This window comes from Cnephaeus nilssonii (genome assembly GCF_951640355.1).
Source record: "Cnephaeus nilssonii genome assembly, chromosome: 2".
In the NCBI taxonomy this organism is placed as follows: domain Eukaryota; kingdom Metazoa; phylum Chordata; class Mammalia; order Chiroptera; family Vespertilionidae; genus Cnephaeus; species Cnephaeus nilssonii.
The window spans coordinates 35,258,935-35,279,740 of NC_137073.1; the positions used below are offsets into that span (position 1 = coordinate 35,258,935).

Below are 20,806 nucleotides of genomic sequence, written 5' to 3' on the forward strand. Positions count from 1 at the left end.
CCTGACTCAGAACTGCAGTGTCAAAGGCACAACTGGTAAGGTCTATGCTAGAGCTGTCAGAACAGAACATGCAAGAGAGCATCATGGGGTCGCCAAAGCCTGTCTGGGGTGGGGGGTCAGGGGTAGGGGAGGGCATCCTGCAGTCAGTGGCATAAAAAGTGAGGCCTGAGGGATATACAGTGATTGGCCAGGTGAGGAAGAGGGAGAGGCCAGGTCCAGGAGGGGAAGAACAGGTGCTGAGGCCTGGAGGGGAACAGAATAGGGGCCTGCCAGCAGCCTGGCCAGAGCACAGCACCCCTCGGGGCCACCAATGCTGGAGCAGGGGCCTTACCACAGAGGTTCTGGCAGGAAGAACTCCCGAGGCCAATGGGCAGCCACTGGAGGAGGTGAAAATCAAGGTCAGTTTGCGTGTCTACAAGTCCACTCTGGCAGCGAAGTGTACAGTGGGAGGATGGGAGGCCTGGAGCCGGAAGGCCAATTAGGAGACCAGTGATGGTTAACCCTCAGGCACCGTCTCCCTGGGCTGGAATTACCTTCCTTTGTCTGTCTGCCCAGAAAACCAGAGCTCTTTAACGAGGAAATAGATGGCCCAAAGCTGTTCCAAAGAGCTTTTATTGCTCTGAGTGTCAGGGGACACCTGAATTCTTCACTCAGTTCAAAGCCTGACCCGACAGGAACCCGTTCTGGTTAAACAGACACAGACGCACGAGCGGTGCTGGGTGACTCAACAGGCCCCATGGGTGTGTGGAGGCCCCTCGGCTGCAGTGAGGCCTGCACGTGCACCCGCAGGGCCCACGGGTCCCACACCAGCCTGTCCTTGGAAAGGCCCCCGTCACTGTCCCTGAATGCAGGTCACCTTGCTAATGTCCCTGTTCTAAAGTGGTGATTGCTCTGTGAGGGGAGGGGGCGGTGATGGCCAGGGGAACCTTGGGCCGCGGGAATAGGTGGTCCAGGCTGTGTCCTGGCCAGGAGTGCCTGGCCTCGGGGCCGGGGGGCTGACACCCACTGCTTTCTGCTCACCAGCGCTGCCCGGGGTTAGAAGGCCTACTGCGTGGGCGGCAGAGCCCCGCGCACCCTCATCGCCCTCCCTGCTCCCCTGGGCTGGGTCCAGCCAGTGGTTTATAGGCTTGTTTTAGGAACAGAACTTTTCCCCCCAATAAACCTTGTCAGTAACCTCAATACATAAAACAGATTAAAGACTGAGGTATAAACACGGAAACTTTAAAACAACTAGGAGAATGGGTCGGGCAGGACTTCACAAAGACCAGGGAGAGAGGGGGTGGTTTGGGGTTGAATGGGGGAGGGTGGGGAGGGGGAGGTTGTACACATGGATTCCCTCTAGTTTCTCCGGGGAAGGGACGGTAAAGAAAGGGAAAGGAACAGGGAGGGGCAGTGTTCCCTGGGCACGGGGACCCAGCTGAGGAGAAAGGCCCACAGGCACTGATATCGGGGAGCCACCCTATGAAAGAGCTGGGTCCCAAAGCCTCCCCCCCCCCCACCCCGTCAATAAGGCCAAACCACAGGGAAGGAGCCTGCGGATCTTTAGTGCCTCCTTCTTACACACAGACAGCCCAGCATGTCAGATCCTGGGCCTTTGAAAGGAGCCTTTAATGGGAAAAATGGAGATCAAAACAAACAGAGTCCCATGTATCCATCCACCCACCCTACACCCCATCCATCCGCCCACCACACACAACCATCCCCTCGTCCACCTGGAGGCACGGGGGCGGGGGGGGGGGGGAGCGGGGTGCCCAGGAGCCCCTTGCTGACTGTGTAAGACTGGCAGGGTGAGCACAGCCAAGGCCCAGGAGCCGTCCTGAGCAGCCATATCTCCTGGGGAACAGGCTGACTCCGGAGGGCAGGATGCGTGAGCCCCAGCTCCCCTCCTCTCCCCACGGGGAGGGCACCCCACCCTGGGGCAGCAGGAAGAGCAGGAGGAGGATGGACACGGGTAAGTTGTAACTTAGAGCCCCAGCCCCACCCATGGAACATTCTACAGCGGTTATGGACCTTGAACAAAGTGTTTCCAGGATCTGAGGCAACAAATAGGACTCCCTGCAGGGGGGAAGGTCAGCAGAGGGAGGGGAGCCTGGGGCTCTCGCAGGAACCTATTTCTGGAAAGTGTGCTGGGCTTGGGCCCAGTTTGCTCTGGCACCGGGCGCCCTGTTTGGCAAGCGAGGAGCTGCTTGGCTGTTGGTGGGCACAGGGGGTCCAGTTCTCCCGCCGCAGAGAGGCCCCGGGGACCCAGCCAACGGGCCGGGGCGAGTCCGTCAGCGCGGCCTCCCCGTGCCACCTGCCCTGGCAGGCGCTCTGAGACCAGGCGGGGTTTATGGCTCCCCTGGCATTCTGTCATCGACAGGCAATTAAATTATGTTTGTTTAGCTTTCTCCAGTTATTCATGGAGAGGTGGAAACGGCGCTGATGGGATGACTGGCTCTGTGACTGGTTGAGGCCCTGCCTGCCCAGCTCTGGGCCTCGGTTTCCCCTCTTAACATGAAGACTTTAACTTGCTGAGATTCTGTGATTCCCATGTTCCCACCCCCTGCAGGCCCACGAGCGCCCGGCCACCACACAGGTCCCTCGTGTCTAGGACACAGGTAGCGGGAAATCTTTGCCAATATGTGTCTATTGGAAGTGTGGATGTGCCAGACAAATGGGTGTGTGTGTGTGTGTGTGTGTGTGTGTGTGTGTGAGAGAGAGAGAGAGAGAGAGAGAGAGAGAGAGAGAGAGAGAGAGAGAGGCTAACTCCTTGGTGTGGTCAGAGGAAAGGGAACTCTGCAGAGACCACTAACTCACTGTGTGGCTTGAGAGGCCTGCGTTTCACCTCTCTGCGCCTCAGTTTCCCATTTGTGAAGGAGTTGACATTGGATCAGCTCCAGGGGCCTCAGGGGCCTGGACTCGATTCTCCTGGCACCTGTACCCTCGCCCTTGGGCCCTCACTGCGGGGCTCTGTCCACCTTCAGCAAGATGGCAGTTCCAACCCCCCTGCCGTTTGCCCTTGGCCAGCACTTCAACTGGTGATAGCCCTGCACCCAAAATTCTGGACCTTCCTCCTGAATGAGGCTGGATTCCCAAGACCTGACCCTTGAGAGGGGTTTCATCCATGGGGTAGGGGTTGGCTACTGCAGAGGAATCTAAAGAGGCCGAGTGAGTCCACTGTGAGGCTTCGGCCATGAGACTCCAACAGGAAGAAGAGTGGCCCTATCCCCAAAGACCCACCCCTCAGAGCCACTGCCACACTGAGGGCAGCTCCCTGCTCCTGTGAGACTGCGGCCTCTGCTCCCCTCTGCACGAACTCACCTCTGGTTTCACGTGTGAGCAGGCACACAGTAGGGTCTTAATAAATATTCATGGATTGAATGAAACAAGCATCCCTTGAGGGCCATTTGTTCATAGTTCTTAGTCTTCTGAACAGAGCAGGAAAAGACCTTGAAAATCATTTACAGGTAGGAAACCACGGCCCAGAGAGGAAAGGAAGTTGGCCAAGTTCGTGGCCTTATGGCAGGAGCCACCCCCTCCCTCTCTCTAGGGCCCCCCCATTGAGCACAGGCAGTGAGGCCCGCCCGCAGGTCACTGGGGATGGCCTACAGTGTAAGGAGACACTTGCCTGTGTCCTGAAGGTGAAGAAGAATCTAAAGATCTGGTTCCACTGCCAAGCCAACACCTTTGCAACGTCATTGACCGTCAAGTCTTGGTCTCCTCTCAGTAAAATGGGCCTGATACTCTCTCCCTGACCCGCCCCTGAGAAATGTGGCAGGTGTCAGGAGAGATCAATGTGAAGACACACCACAAAGTGCGTGAGGGGAATGGCTCTGAAGCTCACATTTCTGGTCTGGGGTGAGGGGAACCGGTTTCCCCCCATATCTGTGGCCCCTTAGGATTAGCAGCCTTGAGACTCCGTGGCTGAAGGGAGGCTGGAGGCCTGAGAAGGTTCATATTATGTGTCAACCTAGCTAGGCTCCGGTGCTGTTATTGGTCAAACACCGGTCTAGGTGTTGCTGTGAAGTTATTTTGCAGATGTGGTTAACATCTACAACCAGTTGACTTTAAGTAAAGGAGGTTACCCCAAATAATGTGGGTAGACCTCATCTAACCAGTTGAAGATTTCAAGAGCAAAAACAGAGGTTTCCCAGAGAAGTAGGAATTCTGCCTCAAGATTGCATCAGCAGATCCTGCCTGAGTTTCCAGCTGCTGGTTTCCCTAAGGCTTTTAGATTTGCCAGCTCCTATAATTGCATAAGCCAATTCCTTAACATATATCTATAGAGATAGGTAAGTAGATATATTTATACACACACACACACACACACACACACACACACACACACACAACCCTTCTTGGTTCTATTTCTCTGGGGAAACTGACTGCTATAAGGCCCTACCCACAGATAGGTCCTCACTAGACTCATCAACCAGGGCAATGTCTCCCGAACTCAGGAGGGTTCCGTGATTCAGCTCCAGCTGCCTTAAAGATAGCACTACCAGATTGAGGAAATAAAAACACAAAATTTTGGCAACCCTACTTAGCACTTTGTCCCTTCTGTAGATATGCCTTATCTGTGACAAGGACCCAGGGATAGGTGGCCTCACCTTCAAGGGCCTCTGGACATATAAGTGGCCATGCTGAGGGGCAGTGCCCATCTGTGTGCCTCTCCTATGCAGGACGGGGCCCACCACTCCTCGCCTTTGTGGGATTCTGTCTGACCTTGCACTGGAAACCTGCCCAAACAGACCTCACTAAGTCCCCTACTTAAGCTTCTGTAACAGGTGGGAATCCAATTAGCCATAAGGCTTAGAGATGCTTGGGGGGGGAGCTAGCCAGCTGCAGGCTAGATTTCCAGAGGCCTCAGGGATCTCCAGGCCCCGGGGGCAATGAGGGCATGATAAATTCTAGATTTCTCCAGTCCTAGTATCTCCAGTTCAGCCTGCAGCTCTAAGGTAGTAGAGAGGTTGACAGTCAGAGAGGTTCAGCAACATACTCAAGGCCACACAGACTGTCAATTAAATGGCAGAATCAGAATCCAGTCTCCCTTCCCATGAGGCCATGGTGGACTGAGCTAGGTGCCCTGGTTGGGGCAGCCTGGGAAGCCACCTGTCCAGTTAACTTGTAGAGAACTGCTTATCCAGGTAATGGCAAACAGACTGGATTTCTCTGAGCCACACATCCCAAAAGGAAGGATAAAGAGAGCAAGGTCAGGCCGACGGTAGGGGCCCTGCCCTGTGCCTCCCCTATGCTCCTCAACACATACCAGAGCAATGAACCCCATCAGGGACCGGGGAGCCTGCTGGTCGGATAGAGATGTGGCTGCCCGCCAGGCCCAGCCTTAGGGCTGGTGGACAGGACAGAATAATTAAATTCCGTCCTTTTCTATATCAGGGATCACAGAGAAGGCAAGATTATTCAGGAACTTCTGCCAAGACTTTTATTGAAGAGTAACTTGAGTTCCTTCTGGGAGAGGGGCAGCTTTGCATGGTGTCTTCAGTATGTTGCTGAACACAAGTCCCAAAGGACTGAGAAGCACTGAAGCTTCTCAGAATACAATGGGAGTTGGCTACCTCCACCCCATGTCTGGCACCCTCGTCAGCAGCCCCTGGACTGTGGAACTTTCTGGCAAAGTTCAGAAACACTCCATGGGGAAAAGGGATAACACTAGTGAGTGAAATCAATTCACCAAATGTTTATCAGGCACTTAGTGGATGAGAGACAGGATTACCCATCCTTCCTGGTGGGTGAGGAGGCTCAGCAATGTGCTCAAGCTCACACGGACGGACGGTTAAAGGGCAGAATCAGAACCCAGGTTTCCCTTCCCATGAGGGCATGGTAGGCTGAGCTCCTGGCCAGGGCAGCAACTGTCCATGGGAGGTGAAGACAAGTGCCTGTACCATGGCTGGACACTGGCAAAGTCTGAGACTTCTGTACCCCAGCTTAGCCCTAGGGGCTCTGCTGGCCTGGCTAGCTGAATCTATCTTCCTCCCTCTCTACCTCCATATCCAGCCCACAGTTCAAAGTCAGTGGGTCTTGCACCATGGCTGGACCACACCCCAAAGCAGCTTCCCCCCCAACAAAATCTAAAGGGGAATTATTAAATTAATTTAGCACCATCACTGGAATATAAAAACAGCTCACAAAAAACAACCACATTCCTATATAACAGTGACAAACAAATAGAAAATGAAATCTAAAATGCCATTCACAAAGGCACCATTGTCTAAGAATAAATCTACTGAAAACCATAAATTATCACTGAAATTAAAGAAGATCTAAATAAATGGAAAGATATACTGTGTTCATGGTATGAAAGACCCAATATTGTAAAGATGTTAATTTAGTTGATCGATAGAGTGAATACAATTCCATTCAAAATCTCAGAAGGCTGTGTGCATGTGTGTGTGTGTGTTTGTGTGTGTGAGTGTGCGTGCGCGCGTGTTGGCAAGTTGATTCTAAAATGTATATGAAAATGCAAAGGTCTAAGAATAGCCAAGGCCATCTGGAACAAACAGAAAACAATATAGAAGACTTATATTATCAGAACTGAGGCATATTATAAAAGTGTAGTAATTAAGACACTCTATTGTTGGTTCAAGGAAAGACCCACACTTATACAGCCACACAATATAAAGTACACAAACACAGTATGGTAGGGAAATGGTGCTGGGTCAACTGAATATTGAAATGGAAAAGTAAAATGAAAAAATTGGACCCTAACCCACACCACCCATGAGAGTCAATTCGAAATGGGTCATAGATCTCAATATGAAAGATAAAACAATACAGCTTTTAGAGGAAAACATAGGTGACTACCTTCATGACTTCAGAATAAAGATTTCTCAAGTAGGACACAAAAAGCACTAACATTAAAGAAAACTTTGGAAAAAAAAGTGACTGCATTAGAATTGAGATTTTCTTTTCATCAGAAGACACCATTCAGAGAGCGAAGAGGCCTATCACCAGTAGAAGAGGCTTCTTGGAATACTTATATCACAAAATAAGATATCCAACTGGCCAATAGTCCTGTGTACAGGGGCTCAACTGGGCCATATAAAGAAATGCTAATTAAATCACAATGAGATACTCCCACACACCCACCAGAATGGCTACAATTAAAAAGATGAACAACACCAAGTACTAAAGAGAACGGAAGCCGCTGGGACTCTTCCCAGACTGTGTTAATGGAGTGTCTGCGGTAACCACTTAGAAATCGTTTGGCAGGTTCTGATAAGGCTGCTTAGAAGGCCACTCTGTGACCCAGCAATTCTATCCCCGGATAAGGGAATCGATGAGGTGGCATCTCTTTGGTCATTGGGGCTTTCAGAAGAAATGGGAGCAGAGTTTTAAGAACTAAAGACCCAGTCACCGGCCCAAGCCCAGGAGGTAGGACTGGATGGAGAAGCAGAGGAGGGGTCCCAGGAAAAGAGGACGGAGGCCTGGGGAGCAGCTCGGCACCTTTCTCTGCATGTACCTGGGCAGGTCCCTTCTTTCCTTGGGGTCCCCACTCCTCCACAGGCAAGGGGAAGGTCCAAGAGAAGCTGCTCTGACTGCAGGGGGTGGGAACCCAGAAGCTGCTCTGACTGCAGGGGGTGGGAACCCCAATAAGCACCTCCTACTCTCTGGGCTCAAGGTGGGCAAGAGGTGGGCAGGTCTCGGTGCCCCCAACTCGGTTCTCAGACACCCAAGGGAGCAGCATGTGCAGAGGCCGGTCCCACATCTCTCGGGGAGTCATGCCCCCACGGAAGCTACCTGCTTTGTGACAGTGGGCTCAGCTCCCCGAGGCAGCGTCTGGCGCTTACATACTTCTGGGTCTGGCCTGCCCCCTCGCTGCACACCCTACTCTCAGCTGCCGCCTCATCCCTCCTCGCCGGAGTAGGTCTGGCTGGAGCCCAGGCCTATCTGGTCACCTGTTGAGATACCATGGGAGGAGGTCAGGGAGGAGAATTGGGCAGGTGAGGAGACCCCTGACGCAGGTTCAGATCTGGACCTCACCTTTCCCAGCAGGAGGAGGTTGCCATGCAAACCGAAGGGTGACTTCATGGGGCCCATCCTCTCTACAGGCACAGACCCTCACCGAGGATGCTCTTCTGCTAACTGCCTTATTCCCAGCCTGGAGGATCACCTGGACACAATCTGATTCTTTCTTAGAGACACTTCTCCCCACCCCAGCCCCACCCCTGGGATAGTTTAAGACACATTTGGACAATCCGTAGGCTAGGCGCTTGCACAGGATTTACAGTGGTTGTCTAATAGCTTATGGCTTAGTCACCTCTCTATCCTCCTCCCACTCCCTTCCCCCCCCCCCCCCCCCCCCCCCGCAACCTGTGTGATCTTGGGCAAGTTACTTAACTCTGAACTTCAGTTGCTTTGCCCGCAAGACAGGGATAATCAAGGACACCTCCTCGGGCCCTGAACTGGTTAGAGAGAGAGCAGGTTTAGCACGGAGTGCATGTCTGAGGAAGGCAGCTGTTCTTTGTACTCTACGTTAGCAAGCAAACCTCCCCACCACCGTGAAGACCGGAAGGCTCTAAGAGCTGTCTCATCCGGCCCTTTCTTTTCACAGATTAGGAAACAGTCCTGGGGTGGTAAGTGCCACAGCCACACATTCGAGGAGGGAGCTGAACCAGAGCTAAAACCCAGTTCTGTGTATGCATCCGGCAGCCATTTCATCCTCCTGGGGTAGGCACACCCTTACTTCCACTCAGTCATTTACACCATAGTGAGAATGAGTCCATACAACACCGCTGAGGGCACAGCCTTTACAAAACAGTCTCCCACCCGCCTCAAGAACCTAAGAAGAGAACATTATTCCCACAATTAAGGAAGGGCGAGAGATAATCAAGCCCGGAAAGGTGAAAGGTGGCCCAGGATCCAGAAATGCCAATCCTCCTCTTTGGTCAGCAGCTCCCTCCGTGTGCTGGTTTGAGCAGAGGGACAGGACGCCCTTTGCTCAGGCTCAGAGCGTGCTTGCTGGGTGAGGGCTCCTGGGGGCCACATTTCCCGCGCCCAGACGCTGGTCTGGAGCAGCGGGAGCAGCTTCTGCTCCATGAACTGGGCTGGCACCCCGTGTCCCTTCCCAGGCTTCTGAGAACCTAGAGAGACTCACCGAGTGGCAGGAGGGAGGAGGCTGAGGCCAGAAGCTGAGCCCTTGCAGGGGAGGTAAAAGGGCAGCCAAAGGCAGGCCTCAGCGTCTGACGCCTGCTCCCTGCTCCTAGATGGGCTGGAGCTTGCGAGAAGTGGACAGCCCCAACCTCCTCCCTTCAGCCTCTCTGAGTTTTAGGAATATGATGGGGTGGGCTTGGGGTGCAGATTCTCCCGGGAGAGAGATCTATCCAAGTGTAAGGGAGGGGCAGTCTGATCCAATTCCCGCCCCCCCCCCCCCATTGCCTTCTCCCTCTCTCCTGCCCCCCAGCTCTGCAGACCAGACCCAGGCCCTGCAGCCAGAGGCTCATGTGGCTGCCTGGGAGGAGGGCCCTGACAGGAGCACATTCCAAGGAAGCAGTCTCGGCAGACCCAAGGGCCCGGAGTGGGCACTGGTAGGCTGGGAGGACTGGGGGAGGACCCAACACTGCCGCTTCGGGACTGCTTCGGGACTGCTCACCGTCCCCACAGAGCCAAGGGGGACACCAGGAGGCAGGAAGGAGCCTCCCTAATGGGAGGGGCATCCAGATCCCTGCTTCTTCCAACCCTGGCAAGGAGGAGCCCCAGAGCCCTGAAAGGCAGCCATTCAAAACTGCAAAGGTCTGTCAATCTGGAGGGTGTGAAATGCTTCTCATTGTGGTTTGAATTAGCATTTTCCACATTGCTAATGAGGCTGAACATCTTTTTATAGGTTTCTGAGCCATTTCTCACGGCCCTTCCATCTACCCTGTCGAATGCCCGTTAGTGTTCTTTTTTTAAAATATTTTATTTTAGAAAGAGAGAGGAAGGTGTGTGTGTGTGTGTGTGTGTGTGTGTGTGTGTGTGTGTGTGTGTGTAGGGAGGGAGGGAGGGAGGGAGGGAGGGAGGGAGGGAGGGAGGGAGGGAGGGAGGGAGAGAGAGAGAGAGAGAGAGAGATCGAGATCTATTTGCATAAGTTGGTTGCTTCTTGTATGTGCCCTGCCTGGAGATGGAACTCACAGCCTTGGCGTACCAGGACGTCGCTCTAACCAACTGAGATTCCCAGCCCTCGCTCTGTTCGTGTTCTTGACCAATTTTCCTGTTACATTGTTCTTTTTCATATTGATTTACAGGAGTTCTTTCTGTACTTCTGGGACCAGCCCTTTGTCGATCTTAGGGATTATAAATACGTCCTCCCAGTCTGTGGCTTGTGTTTTTGTCTTGGTAACACTGCCTTTTGTCATTACAGAAGCTTTCCAATCTGTTACCTTTTATTTCTTTAACTCAAGGTATTTTGTGAAGTGGTGATCGGTACCTCTGAAATCCACTAATGACTTAAAGGGACACAGGTCGGAGCAGTGTTGGCTGTGGGACTGGTAGCTGGTATCTACGTGGCCAGAGCTTCCTTTTTCTGCCGGGTTTGCAGTTTTCATCATGAATTTTATCTTTTAAACCGTAAATGAGCTGAATTACATGAATAGATTTTTCTAAATTCTGTATGTCTTCCTTGGAAAAGCGTCTCTTTAAGGCCTCTGCCCATTTTTAATTGGATTATTTGTTTTGTTGTTGTTGTTCTCTACATAGCATACGTATAGACTTACACATATATGTATAAAGGTATACACATATTCACAAAATATGGGGTGTGTGTGTGTGTGTGTGTGTGTGTATGTCCCCAAGGACCTTTCCAGCTCTGACACCCAAGCTCTATATGCACATGAGGACTCTGATGCTGGGATCACACACACACACACACACACACACACACACACACATGCATGCACTCACAACACATGTGCATAACATATGCAACATGGAGGTCTCTTAAGCCTTCCCTATAGGTCATTCCAAGCTGAAACGACTCAAAAGCCAAGCGGTGAGACACCCCTCTCTCAGCGCCCGAGGCCTGTGGAAAGTGAGGGCCTGTGAGTGCCGGGCAGGAGCAGCGGCAGCCGCTGGAGGCAGGCGTGAGGCTGTGTGTGAAGGAAAGGACAGACTTTCAGCGTCAGCTCCTGGAGTATTTCCCCAGTTGGAAATAACCCTGGAAAGTTCTGGAACACAGAATTCTTTCTAAGGAAAGTAAGGCACCTCCCACTGCACAACATTTGCAGCAATGGATAGTAAGTGACCTCACAGATATTCATTTGACAAACACTGTCCAACACCCTGGCCAGGAAGCACGGTCCTGGGCACTGGGGAGCAGGACATGAGAACAGACCCATCCCTCAACAGCTCCCTGTCCACAGAGAGACAGCCCTCAAGACCCACTGTAACAGCATGCCAAGGGCTTCCTGGGCGGGGCGGGGGGGGCGAGGGGGGCACATCCTATATAATAAAAGCCTAATATGCAAATTGTCCCCTCGGACAGTAGTTCCACTGGGAGTTCCACTGCTCGCTATGACGCGCACTGACCACCAGGGGGTGGCACAAAACATGGGGGTGTCAGCGACGCAGCGCTGGCAGTGAGACAGTGGAGGTGCTGTGGGCCCCAGTGGGCCCCAATGAGAGTGGGACCACGACGAGATGGTGGAGCAGGTGAGGGGGCGGCACCAGGCCAAGGGGGGGTGCCAGGCGGGGCTGCAGGGCTGGGGGCACGAGCTGGGGCACGATCTCCGCAGGCCACCCCTAAGGGACCCCACCCGTGCACGAATTCGTGCACCGGGCCTCTAGTCAGAATATAAAAATCAAGTCAGAAACCCTGGAAAGGGAACGTGGTAATTAGATAGCTTCCAAACCTAATTTAGTCGGTAATTCCCCGGACTGATGCTGTGAGTCAGAGGCTCCAGCTCGGGTCTGCCCGGGGCCCTGCCAGCTGTCTGATGGCCCAGAGCAGCAAGATCTGTCCCCAACCATAAGCCCCTTTCTCAACACCTGGAGCTCATCTGACAGGCCCAGCACTCCCTACGGCCACAGGTGACCACTTAGCGGACATGGCCAAACCAGAGAGGGTAAGGATCTGCCCGAGAACACCCACCAGCCACAGAGGCAAAGCTGAGCCAGAGCCCGGAGCCCACAGGCCTCTGCCGGTTCCCATCCTGCAGCCGTCTCAGCCCAGTCAGGGTTCCCCCGGCTGTTACCAGCTGTTAAAAGCCTCCAATGCTCCGGACAACAGGCTCCCGTCACCTGCAGGGTAAAGTGCAAACTCCTCAGTGTGCCTCTCACAGCCCTCACTGTGGCCTCTGTGCCTCCCAGCCCTCTCCACCCCTCCCCCTCCCCATAGTCCCTGGCTCTGGCCTCGGTGAACCAACCCCTCCTTGAGCAGAAGCTGCCAGAAGCCTCAACAGGGAGGATGCAGAAGCCTATGGTATGTGTGCCTATGTGTGAGCCTGTTGGCGTGTGTATGCTTGTGCATGTGTGTGTAAACGTGACGCATTCCTGTTGGCCTGCACATGCCCCTGTGCACGTATTCACAAGGGCTGTGTTTGTGTGAGCCTGTACATGTGTTTTTTTTAATCAAAGGGAACTTTCTTTGTTTAAAAAAAAACGTTTCTATTGATTTTAGAGAGAGAGAGGAGGGAGGGGAAAAAGAGAGAGAAACATCGATGTGAGAGAGAAACATTCATCGGCTACCTCTTGCACACCCCGTACGGGGGATCGAGCCTGCAACCTGGGCATGTGCCCTGACTGGGAATCAAACCAGCGACCTCTCCGTGCCTGGGACAATGATCAACCAAGTGAGCCACATTAGCCAGGACAGCCTGAGTGTGTTTGGTCTGGATCTGTCTTGTATGCAGGGGTGTGGGTTGTCGTGTGAACCTGTGTGTGAGTGTGTGAGGGGAAAGGTCTGTGTGCCATCCTCCCACACCCCTCATTCATGGCCGAGCAACAGACATGAAAAGACGGGGGTCCATGTCAGGAGGTCGGGGCCCCAGAGGGCTCCAAGAGCTACCGCCCTTGATACTCCAGGCAGGGCTGGCTTGGCCCATGTTTAGCATCACTTGTTCCTAAGCAGCCTGTAGCCCCACCCTTGGGACAAGACAAGGGGGCTGTGGGCTTGATCAAAGGCTGCAGAACTCCAGCCAGGTGCAAATTCGAGGAGGGACCGAGGCATCCTTCGTTTTCTATGTGAAAAAGAAGGGGGAGCTGTTTACCTCAATTGAAGATTTAAAAAAACAGCCACTCAGGAGATGAGAGTTAGCCAAGATTACCCAACACAGGCTCCCACTTGAACTTGGTCTGCCTGACTCCTAGTCCAGTGCTCCTTCCTCCACCCACACTGCCTCCCCAGGCCCGGGCTTGGGCTGGGGTCCTCAGATGAAGAGTCTGCATCGCTGCCATCAGTGCAGGGTACAATCCTCACAAGCCTGCGGGGGGTGGCACCTCCAACCTTAGGACCTGATGATGGGAGAATGTTTGGGAAGCATCTCCGGGTGAGAGGCTTTCATCTCCAGCATCTGCCCTGGAAGGACTGCCCCCAGCTCCAGGAGTTGTTCTTTTTTAAAAAAATCCTCACCCGAGGGTATTTTTCCATTCATTTTTAGAGAGAGTTGAAGGGATGGGGAGAGACAGAGAGAGAGAAACATCGATGTGAGAGAGAGACATAGATTGGTTGCTTCCCGCACATGCCCTGGAGCAGGGCCAGGGATGAATCCTGCACCCAGGGTATGTGCCCTTAACTGGAATCGATCCCGGGACCCTACAGTCTACAGGCTGATGCTCTATCCACTGAGCCAAACCAGCTAAGGCCAGTTCCATGAGTTCTTGAAGGCCCAGTAGCCTGAGCCCAGCCAGGACTCCGGGCAGCTCGAAGAGATTCACAAGCTCAGTGGCGGCAGCCCGTGGGGGCCTACACGGGGAGGGGGCGTCAGTCTGGTCCATCCTGGGAGGTACACAAGGCCAGGCAGCAGGCCAGCATCATGGCCTCCATGATCACGAACCTGGAGCATCTGGGGCTATTGGGGAGGAGGGAATGGCTAGTCCACATCCCACACCTCTCCCTCTAGCTGGAGGCCCAGGGTGCTGGGGCACTAAAGCTATTAAGGGCTGAGGAGGAAAGTACCACACACTGAGGCCAGGAATGGAGGAGTGCTCAGGGGACAACTCCCCCAAAGGTGTCCCAACCACACCCACCAGGTGCAGAGATGCCAAGCCCAATAGGTCTGACTCGGGTGGGGCTTGGCAACTGTGTTAAGGCCAGTGGAGGGTTCGAGGCAGGACAGGGGCAGCTCAGATGCTTCTCCCACCTTTTCCATGGTCATCCTTCCATCAGCCATTCATTCGGCAGATGCTTACCCTGCCCTGCTGTGGGTCGGGGCTATGGCACGTAGTGGCCGGTGGGTCCAACACGCTTCCTTACCCTCAGGGAGCTTCCCGTCCGCTGTAAGAGACATGGGGACACCAGACAGCTGCTGCAGCGTCCCATGTGCTGTGGTGCTGGTAGCGATGGGCTATTCGGGGAACAAGAGGAGGAGCCTCAAATCCAGGCATGATTTGTGGGTGGAGGCCCCCAGCGTGGGAGCGAGCGGTGAAGTGGCAGGAAAGCTGGCCGGGGGGAGGGGCAGCGCGTGTAAAGGCCCCGAGTGCAGAATGAGCTCAGCACGTTCCAGGTTGGGGTCACTAGAACATGAGCGCCCGGCCCCGCGAGCCAGCTGAGGGGCCTGGTGTTTATCCTCAGAGAGACAGAAGCTGCTGGACAACTTTATAGAGAATAAGGAGCAGAGGGGGCTGGACTATGAAGCTTGCCCTTCTGGAAACTTCACTTGCAAGGGCTCCTTCAAGGCCCCACGAGAAACCCGGGCAGTGTGTTCACGTGCTCACATGTTTTCGTAAAATTCGACAAACAAGAGTCTCCTGTGCATTCTTTTTACTTAAAAAGCCCTCAGATCGTTCAAGTGTCAGGGCCCATGAACGCGGATCTGCCTCCCAATGAAGAGCTCAGACCTGATTGTCAGAGGTGCCCCAAGCACAGGATGCACAACCCCAAGAAGAAGCCCTGTGTAAGCCGTGGGCTCGGGGGGATTCTGCTGTGTCAATGCAGGCTCGTCAGCTGTAACCAATCCGCCACTCTGTGGTGGGAAAGCTGGTAATGGCTAGGGGGCAGAGAAATCTTATTCCTTCTGCTCAATTTTACTGTGAACCTACAACTGCTCTAAAAAAAAAAAAAAGTCTTTAAAATGAATTGCAGTTGGAAGGTGCTCCTGGGCTGAGTGAGGGAGATGGATGGGGCCCACGTTCAGAGAGGAGGGTCTTGCCCATTTCTTCAGACATCCAGTAGGTTCTTGGCCCGCACTGGGCGCTCTGGAAAAGCCTGCTGATGGAGGGAGAGCGGCCCTTTGAGAATAGCTTTCCCAGCCTCGCACTGAGGTGGATCCTGGATGCCGAGGGCACTTCCTACAGAGAAGAAAGGTCCCAGCATTCCCAGCCTCAGCTCAGCTCTTGGCTGATGCCCGTGCCATCTCCCAGGCCCACACCTGACCCCGAGGGACGGGGCAGCTGCAGGGAGCTGGTGACAGAGCCCAGCCTGGGAAGACCAATAGCATCTAATATTCAGTCTGACATCATCTGGCTGCAGTTCCCAGAGACTAAAATTAGGCAGAGAAAATTTAGGATGTTGCTTCAGAGTTCCAAAAAAAACAGGGGCGAGGGCCAGAAAATGGATCATAAAAGAATTTTTGTGACTCAGTCCCAGCTAGGGAAAACAGGCATGAGCTCCACTCATGAGAGGAGGCCGGGAGCCTTTCATCCCCTCGCTATAAAGGGCGACCCGAGCTCCCTGGGCAACACGCTCCCACGGGGGTTTCCCGGTTCAGCCCATTTCTCGGCCGAACCAGAGAGATGCCGGGGCTGTCCACCGTCAGCTAGAAGGGGGCTGGGCGCTGTCTGGGGCCCACCTCCTCAGTACACTGCTCTGCTCCCCAAGAACATTTGGTTTCTTCTCACGTACGAAGGGTAAGAGGGTCCCAAATTCTGCTCCATCAGAATTAAGTGTGTTTCCCCCCAAGAATCAGCTGAAAAAGGCCTGGGCCACTCTGATGGGCAGGCAAGTGCCTGATATTTTAAAAAGTGACCCTCCCCCCATGTGAAATGGGGCTCAGCAAGGATTCAGGGCCTCGCCTCGTTCTACCCCGGGAGCTGAGAGCCCTTAGGTGCCGGCTTTTTAATGAGAGATCAGGCAACCCCCAGGTGCTCAGCCTCTGAACCCTCGGAAACTATAAGCAAGGGTGTCTGTGCCTGGGCATGTTTTACAAGAAACTGTCCAAAGCTCGGTCCACTTCTCGGAGTGGGGGATCCACGACCCCCTACATATTAAAGCCATTGCCCTCGCTGCCTAGTTCAATCCCTCATTTTCCAGAAGAAAAACTGAGGGAGGAATGGTTAGGGATGCTGACGCACGCACGCAGGGCAACAGGCCAAGAACGGTGGAAATTATTGAATGTCGACTGTAATCGAAAAGTAAGATTAAAAAAATAAAACTATATATTAAAAAAAAAGAGATGGAGGGTAAAACTGCAGGGCAGAAAGGTCAGATGAAGCCAGAGGTAAGGGAGGGTATAAAAAGTGGAACTGGGAGAATTGTCAGTCATCAGATACAAATGGGGTTCTGGAAGGTGAAGCAAAGAATCACATGTCTAGGACAGAAACCATCAGCTGCTGGAGAAAGCTGAACTTGCACTTCTGGCAAAGGTCTGAGAAATTCCTACTGGGGCCTCCACTAAAGGAGGGTAAATGGGAGGGTAGTGACGTCCCCAAAGCTGCCCAGCGGAGATCCAATCAGCACTTAAGGAAACTCCCCCAGGGTTTCCCAGGGCCGCCCACGGGGAAGGTAGCACCCTTACCGGTCCTGTGGGCCGGGCCATTCTATCGCCCTCACATGGCTATGGTGAGAATTACAGGAGCGAGCGGACAGGAATCCCAGTCCCACCCTCACAGGGAGTCCCGCCCTGAGTTAGCAGGTGCTCTATACAGATGTGAGTTTTCTTCCTTAAAAGAAAGGAACAGAACAGACGACTATCAAGCGCTGTTGGGAATGGTGGAGGTGCAGGGTGGGCATTGGTTAGGGCTCACATTCTCTGACACCTTCTGGACAGCAGTATTCACAGCACCTCCCCCTCCCCCGCCCCCCCCCCCCCCCCCGCCCCCCAAGTCCCAACAAATCTGTAATCCTGGCAACACAGCAGAGACTTGGGTCTGATTTAGGGATTTCATTTCCAACTTCTTTGGGCAAATTCTGTCCAGAGTTGCAGAATAAATAAACAGAGAGGTGAATGGGAAGACTAGCATGGCCCCCAGAACAGGAGGTTAAAAGTCCAACTCCAATGCGAAATCTGCGGGAGAACGAGCTGCCAGTGAGCCTGAGGATTTTCAGTAGCTAACCAGAGGGAACTGTGCTCCCTGCAGAAGCCAGCGGGATCAACTAGAAGTGAGAGCAAGGAAGGGGCACTCCCCACGCCACAGCAGCACAGCCAGCTCAGACCTGGCCCACCCAAGACATTCACAACCCAGAACACAGAGCCTCTGAGGCTGCCACCAAGGGCTTCCTTTCACAAACAAGGAAATGGAGGCTCGGAGAGAGCAAGGTCCTCCCCACAGCGCACACTGAGAAGTGGCAGAGCCAGGGGAAGAACCAGGCTTTAAAAATAAGCCAGAACCATGTCTCTGTGGCTGACTAATTTTCAGCAAGGGTGTCACAAGCATTCCATGGGGAAAGAGAAATCCCTTCAACAAATGGTTCTGGGAACACTGGATACCCACCTGGGAAAGAATGACATTAGACTCCTACCTCACATTATATACAATAATTAATTTGAAATGGATCGACAACCTAAATTTAAGAGCTGAAACTATACATCTCTTAGAAGAAAACACGGGGTAAGTCTCCATGATCTTGGATTTGGCAATGATTTCTTAGATATGACACCAAGCAACAAAATGAAAAATAGCTACATTGGACTGCATCAAAATTTAAAACTCTAGACCAGCTGGTGTGGCTCTGCGGTTGAGCATCGACCTATGAACCAGGAGGTCACGGTTCAATTCCTGGTCAAGGCACACGCCCAGTTGCAGGCTCATTCCCCAGTGTGGGGTGTGCAGGAGGCAGCCGATTCTCTCTCATCATTAATGTTTCTATCTCTCTCTCTCACTCTCCCTTCCTCCCTGAAATCAATAAAAAAAAAATTTTTTTTAAATTTAAAGCTCTTGTGCCATAGAGGACATTATCAAGAAAGTGAAAAGACAATCTAAAGAATGGGAGAAATTATCTGAAAATCATACAGAGGTGGGCAAAAGTAGACTTACAGTTGTGATACAAATAAATAATACAATAATTAATAAATAATAATAAAAGAATAATCTGTGTTTCATGTACTCACAACTGTAAACCTACTTTTGCCTATTTGAAAAGCATCTAGTGTCCAGAATATATAAACAACCCAACAACAAAAAGACAATCCAATTTAAAAAGGAACAAAGGACCTATATAAACAGTTCTAAGATGATACACAAATGTCCAAAAAGCACATGAAAAGATGCTCAACATCATAGTTATTAAGGGAATATAAATAAAAACCTACAATGAGCTACCACTTCACACCCACTAGAAGAGTTAATAATTTAAAAAAAAATTTTTAATAGAAAATTACAAGTGTTGATGAGGATATGGAGAACTTGCGACCTTTATATATTGCTGGTAGGAATGAAAAATGGCTCAGTTGCAACGGAAAACCATTTGATGGTTATTTAAAAAGGTAAACATAGAATTACCATATGACCTAGTCATTCTACATTTAGATATATATCCACAAGAATTGAAAACAGGTATTCATGCACATGCTCACTGTCCACAATAGCCAAAAGGCCACAGCCCAAATGCCCATCAACAGATGAATGGATAAACAAACTGTGGAATATTATTCAGCCATAAAAAGGAGCCGGGTATTGATACATGCTACATACACCATGGATGACCTTTAAAACACTGCACTAAGTGAAAGAAGCCAGGCACAAAAGGTCACATATTGTGTGATTCTATATATATGACATCTCAGAATAGGTAAGTCCATAGAGACAGAGGCTGAGGGGAGGAGAGAATGGGGAGAAACTGCTTAATTGGTTATGAGGGTTTACTTTAAAGTGATGGGAATAGTTTGGAATCAGAGAGAGGTGGTAGTTGCTCAACATTGTGAATGTACTAGGTGCCATTGAATTGTTCACTTAAAAACGGTTAATTTTATGTTGCATGAATTTTACCTCAGTAAATTATCTAAGAAATAAATAACCAGAAAATGTACTATAAACCACAGGATAGGCTTCCTGAGGCTGGATGGGCCCCCATTCCTTCTCGGGGTCCTGGACCAATTTCAGTCTGCTTCAGCTGCCCCGTGGACAGCTCACACCAGCCTTTCCTGGAGCTGAGCCTTAGAAGGACATGTCCACCCTGACATCTTGGCCTTTGCTCTGCTGCACGGACCCCGCCTCAGGAAGGAGAGACAAAGCTATGTCCCAATTACAAAGGGTCTGGGTCTGAAATTTCCAGTTTGAAATCCCTCAGTCCCAGGTTTCTGTCTCCTTCTAAAAAGGTAGGTGCCAATCTCAGTAGAGATTTCCTGCCCCTGCTTCCTTTCCACAGACACTGCTCTTTGGAGCCGATTTACAAGCCTTTCTCACCAGCTGCCGGCAAGCCCCAGGCAGATGTAACAGCACGAAGAATGTGATGCTCAATGCTCATTTCACTTCCTGCCTCCCAGGGTACAATCATACTGCTCCCAGAGAACAGCCAAGATGCCAAGACAAAGGCTCAGAGGGCAAAGTCCTAGGTCCCACGGTCCCACTGCACTGGCGCTTTCCCTTTTTCTGCCCCTGGGTCTCCAGCCCCCAGCACACACCAGTCCTCATACTTCACGACAAAAGCCAGCAGCCCTCACACCAGCATGCTTCCCCACCTCTTCCCTGTAGGGGTCAGACTCCACCCCGCAGTCAGACCAGGCTCTAATCCTAGAGCCACCTGTGCCGACCTAGGGCTCTTGAGCAAGTTCCTTAGCCCCCAGGGCCTCAGTCTGTAAAATGGGACTATAAATAGGGCTGTTGTTGGTCTTGTGAGAAGACACAACGGAACTCACTATAGAGGTCAATTAATGTTAGTTGTCATTATTCACTTTTCCCCTTTAGCTCCCTTTTGTAAAAGGGCTTACCTACTAAATAAATGACGTTTACCGAGGGATGTTTATTTTACCATTTTGCACTGAGATCCCTTATATAATGGCTACTTGCTTAAGATCAGTATTAAAAAGCAAAATGCTCAAAATGAGTGGAGGTGATTTTCATGACAAGCTTTTGAAAGTTCCTACCCTGAGGCCAGCATTAGGCAGAGGCCTGAAAATTCAGACCCAAATAGCACCTCATTCCTGCTGGCAAGAAGTTCGCAGTACAGGGGCATCCAAGCTCTTGTTAGACCTGAGCCGGAGGGCTGCCCAGAAACGAGGGGAGCCTAGAGGAGGAGGGAAATAGATCTGCCTGGCCCTGCTCAGGTAAGGCTTTCTGAGCCTTGAGGCCTGATGAGAAGTTGGCCAAGCAGAGAAGAGGCAGAGCGGGGTGGCAGAGATTTCTCAGCAGAAAGAATGAATGCAAAAAGACAGAGGTGAGAGAAAACAACAACAATAATAAAACATTAAATATAGTATTTGCAATATGTCAAGCCCTATTTTAACATTTTGGAAATATTAACTCATTTAAACCTCACAACAACCCAATGAAAAAGTTCTTGCTATTATCCCCATTTTGCAGA

The 20,806-nt window shown here is 51.9% G+C and overlaps 1 protein-coding gene across 3 annotated transcripts in view; it reads right to left on the reverse strand.

The window, feature by feature from the left end:
* The window catches only part of COL26A1 (collagen type XXVI alpha 1 chain), a 155,786-nt gene that overhangs the window by 23,766 nt on the left and 111,214 nt on the right, over nt 1-20,806 (reverse strand). The gene's annotated exons all lie outside the window — the stretch shown is intronic.